Here is a 5,507-nt window from a genome sequence, read left to right on the forward strand (position 1 = left end):
GGCAGGAGTAGGCAAAGACAAATTTTGTCTTTTTTGAGAGGTAAACTGTGGGGTTGAAAATGAATATGAGAAGTATACAATCTCACCACGTATCTTTTTTTATTCCTTACAAATCCAGGCTATCTCTCTCCTATATGAGTAGAAGAGATATTTATATTTATACTAAGAGATATTTATATTTAAACAACCTAGGAACACAAGACTGAAAGCAAAGGACTTAAGGGAAAATCTAAACACTGAATGCCAAGGAACCCCCACAACTCCCTTTACATGCTTGACTCCCAGAATGTTGTCAGCCAAGTTTATCACCTAGATAGAATGGAGAATTGCTCTCTGGAGTGACAGATACTGATCACTGGGTGCTTTAATAATTACTCTAGAATAAAGACTACCAGTAAAAAATATCACTCACAAACAAGAGTTTATCAGTTTTTTGTGCATAGCTGTAAAATACAATGGAAAGCAAATGCAAAGAACGTCTCCAACATGAAAGAAAAAACAAAATAAACACTCAGTGGAACTAGACAATACATAAAGTTGAAAATTTTCAAGTATTGATCATTAATAACTTGAAAGGTTCAAAACAAATACTGAATCCATTAAAATATTGAATCCAGGTTAAATAACAACAATAATTAGGGAACAAGAAAGAGCTCATGAAAATTTAAAGCACAATAGTCAAGTTTTAAAATACATTACAGGCCGGGACCAGTGGCTCATGCCTATAATCCCAGCACTTTGGGAGGCGTGGTGGCACATACCTGTAATCCCAGCTACTCTGGAGGCTGATGAAGGAGAATTGCTTGAACTCGGGAAGCAGAGGTTGCAGTGAGCCAAGATCATGCTACTGCACTCCAGGCTGGGTTACAGAGTGAGACTCTGTCTCAAAAAATAAAAATAATAAAAATAATAAAAATAATAAATCCTTTGTAAGTGGTAGAAGATAAAGGTGAGACTATTTTCCAAAGTACAACAAAACACCAAGATACACTAAAGTGAAGAAATATAAGAAAATTAAATAATCAATTGGGGGAACCAATATCCAAATAATAGAAGTTTCAGAAATAAAAAGCAACTCAAAGAAGGGCGAATAAATAAAAGAAATAATACAAGAAAACTTCATAGAACTAAAAGATATATTTCCATGTTAGGAGGACCCACTGAGTGTCTAGCACAAAATATCATATCAAAGCGTGAAATCAGAATAAATATGTATTTATTCAAAGTACCAAAAAGTTGATTAACATTCTTAGCAAGCTATTTGAAAATGGGCTGATGAACCCTTCTTAGCAAGCTGTTTAAAAATAAGCTGCATCAAAAAAAGCAAGTAAACCAGTAATGAGTAAGAGGTGGGGTCTAGAAAAGTAGAGATCAATGCAAAAAAGAGGTAAAGATAATTTCCCAGACGATGATGAGGAAAAGCCCCCAGAATGGCACATGTGGAACTGGTTTAGAGAGCAATTACTCCAGATTGGAGTAAGGAATGTGGGGGGCAGAGGACATGAGAAGGTGGGAGGGAGTGTGAAAAAAAAAAAAAAAGAGAAGAAGCTGATAGAATACCCGATATATTTGATTGCAAAAGGGGTTTTAACTATCTGCCATAAAATTTAGGGAAAATCTATTGAGCTGTATATAAATAAAGCAAAGAAATAGGAAACAAGAGAATTATTAACTCTATGTAAAGTAATGGCAAACTTTAAAAGTCAGTACACAATATGGCTCAGCCTTGTGCAATATCTACATAATCAAAATGTTTGCAAAGATAATATTGATTTTAAGATGATAAAATAACTATACAGAAAATGGGGGTATGGATATAGAACGTTGCAATGGTTTGAATGTGTCTCCCAAAAAGCGTGTGTTGGAAACTTAATCCCCAATGCAACAATGTTGGGAGGTGGAGCCTAAAGGGAGGTGTCATGAGCTCTCCACCCTCACGAATGGAGTCATGACAATTATAAAAGGACTTGAAGCTGCAAGTTCAATTTTTTGCTCTTGCCCTTGCCCTCCTTTGCCCTTCCATATTCTGCCATGGGATGATGCATCAGGAAGGTACTCACTAGATGTAGGCACTTGATATTGGACTTCCCAGCTTCTAGAACCATGAGAAATAAATTTCCATTGTGCATAAGTTATCTAGTCTTTGGTATTCTGCTATTGCAGCAGAAAATGGACTAAGACAGGGGCTCTTAGAAAATAAATCCTGGGCCGGGCGCGGTGGCTCAAGCCTGTAATCCCAGCACTTTGGGAGGCCGAGGCGGGCAGATCACGAGGTCAGGAGATCGAGACCATCCTGGCTAACATGGTGAAACCCCGTCTCTACTAAAAAATACAAAAAACTAGCCGAGCGAGGTGGCGGGCGCCTGTAGTCCCAGCTACTCGGGAGACTGAGGCAGGAGAATGGCGTGAACCCGGGAGGCAGAGCTTGCAGTGAGCTGAGATCCGGCCACTGCACTCCCGCCCGGGCCACAGAGCAAGACTCCGTCTCAAAAAAAAAAAAAAGAAAAGAAAAATAAATCCTGTTTTTCATAGTTGAGAGTTAATGAATAACATCTAAAATGTAAAAATTAAGAAGAGCTGTCAGGCTGGGCAAAGTGGCTTATTCCTGTAATCACAATGCTTTTGGAGGCTGAAGTCAGAGAATTGCTTGAGGCCAGGAGTTTGAGACCAGCCTGGTCAATGTAGCAAGACCCCACATCTACAAACCAATATAAAAAATTAACCAGGTGTGGTGGCACACACCTAACTACTCAGGAGGCTGAGTTGGGAGATTACATGAGGCAAGGAGTTCAAGACTAGCCTGGGCAACAGAGTGAGACCCTGTCTCTAGGGAAAAAAAAAAAAGTAGCTATAAAAGCAAAGTACTAAGAAATATAGAAAAACATACAAGATCGGGGAACAAGAAAAAAGCCAAAAGAGATAAGAGTGGTTGCCTCTGGAGAACAGGACAGGAGTACAGGGTAGGAGTAAGGGATTTCTGTTGTTCTTCTCAATACTTGTAATATAATTTAACTTTTGAGCAATGTAATGTAATATCTGATTTAAATTAAAAATTTTAATTTAAAAACTGAATGCATAGCAAACATGGTGCCTAACACAACAAACAACCTTTTACTGCATAACAAATCATGGATGTGTTCTGCATCTTAGTGAGCAGCACCACCACCTGCATTGCCTCTTACCTCTACCATCTAAACAAACACAGCCCTTGGCCACACCCTTAGTGTTCTCTCCCAAACACATATTCTCATTTTTTTGCAATATGGATAGGCTGAGAATGTTTTAAATCTTTAAGTTCTGCTTTCTTACTTCTCAACAATTCTGTCTTTAAGCTGTTTCTCTCTTTTTGCATTTTAATATACAAAGTCATGAGGGGCTGGGCATGGTGGCTCACACCTGTAATCCCAGCACTTTGGGAGGCTGAGGCATAGAGATCACTTGAGGTCAGGAGTTCAAGACCAGCCTGGCCAAGATGGTGAAACCTCACCTCTACTAAAAATACAAAAATTAACCAGGCATGGTGGCACACACCCATAATCCCAGCTACTCGGAAGGCTGAGGCAGGAGAACTGCTGGAACCTGGGAGGCAGCGGTTTCAGTGAGCCAGGATCGTGCCACTGCACTCCAGTGTGGACAACAGAGTGAGACTCCATCTCAAAAAATAAATAAATAAATAAAAGAAAAAAAGAAAAAAGGTCATAAGGATTCATTTTGTTTAGGAACATCTTCAGCTAAGTATCTAATTTCATTGCTCACAAGTTCTACCTTCCACAAAACACCAAAACATGAGCACAATTCAGTCATGCTCTTTGTTAACTTTATAATGAGAATTGTCTTTTTCCCAGTTTCCAATAAAATTTCTCATTTCCACTTACAGTCTTATCAGAGTGGCTTTTATTGTTCATATTTCTACCAAAATTCTGTTCATGATTACCTAGGTATTTTCTAAGAAAACTGAGGTTCTCTCTCCACTTCTTCTCTTTTCTTTCAGAGCCTTCACCATAATTGCATTTAATGATTTTTTATGACAATGTAGGCTTTTTGTAGCATGCACTTCAGAACTCTTCTATCCTCTACCCATCACTCAATTCCAAAGCCAATTCCACATTTTTAGTTATTTGTTATAGTAGTACCCCATGTCTCAGTACCAACTTTCGTCTTAGTCCATTCAAGCTGCCGTAACTAACATAGACCGGGTAGTTTACAAATAACAGAAATGTATTTCTTATAGTTATGGAGGCTGCAAATTCCAAGATTAAGCTGCTGACAGATTCGGTATCTGGAGAGGGTCGATTTCTTGGTTCATAAATCATCTTCGTACTGTGTTCTTACATGGCAGAAGAGGTGAAGAAACTCTCCAGGGGAAGGGAGCTCTTTGGAGTCTCTTTTATAAGGCACCAATTTTATTCATGAGATTTCTGCCTTCCTGACCCAATCATCTACCAAGGATCCCACCACCTAGTATCATCACATTGGGGATTAGGATTTCAACATATGAATTTGGGGGGGATACAAACATTCTGTTTAATGCATTTTCCCAGTACAATTTTATAGGCATGTTACAATCCAGCTATATCAGATTATATGCCATTGGTCTAAGTGCTTTCACATTATGTACTTTTAAAATTGCTAACCCTCCACCAGGAATGCCTCCTCCCTACCTCCTCCCCAATTCTCCTCATCCCCATCTCACCATTTTCAACTGTAGCAGTCCTGTCCTACACCTCTTTTTGCAGATTTCTTTAGATTTTATCAGTCACAAGTCATTACCATACTCCCATTAGGCTCTGTAACTTTGCTTTGACCACAATTCTTTGTACCTGTCTGATGTTTTCTCCAGACTAGTGTTTTTTAGAATGTGCATAAGAATTACCTGATGTTTTGGGTAGTAATTAAGACTCCTGAGATCCAACGCAACTCTATGGAGTCAAAAGCTGTGTGGGTGAATGCTGAAAATCTGTATTTGCACGAGCTCTCCAGGTAATTCTTAGGCTTACTAAAGTTCCAGAACATTTGCCCTACACTGAGAGACACTCTCCCCAAAGAAGTTGCTCCGTCATTCTTCTGTGAGTTCCCTCCATTCCTGTTGCTTGAGGTAGTGTAAATATTCAATGAATGTTTTAATGTTAATTTACTGTGGCCACAAAAGAATCTTGAAGCAGAAGCCATAACTGAAAATTTCAAAAATTTTACAATACCTTCTTGTGTTAGGCTGTTCTCACATTGCTATAAAGAAATATCTGAGACTGGGTAATTTATAAAGAAAAGACATGTAATTGGCTCCTGGTTCTTCAGGCTATCATAGGAAGCAGGGTGCTGGCATCCCCTCAGCTTCTGGGGAGGCCTCAGGAACCTTACAATCGTGGCAGAAGATGAAAGGAGAGCAGGCATGTCACGTGGCCATGACAGAAGCAAGAGAGGTGCCACACACTTTTAAATAATCAAATCTCACAAGAACTCACTCACTATCTCCAGTACAGCTTGCAGGAGATGGTGTAGACCATTCA

The sequence above is a fragment of the Trachypithecus francoisi genome, unplaced genomic scaffold (assembly GCF_009764315.1).
Source record: "Trachypithecus francoisi isolate TF-2019V2 unplaced genomic scaffold, Tfra_2.0 Lachesis_group6, whole genome shotgun sequence".
NCBI lineage: Eukaryota > Metazoa > Chordata > Mammalia > Primates > Cercopithecidae > Trachypithecus > Trachypithecus francoisi.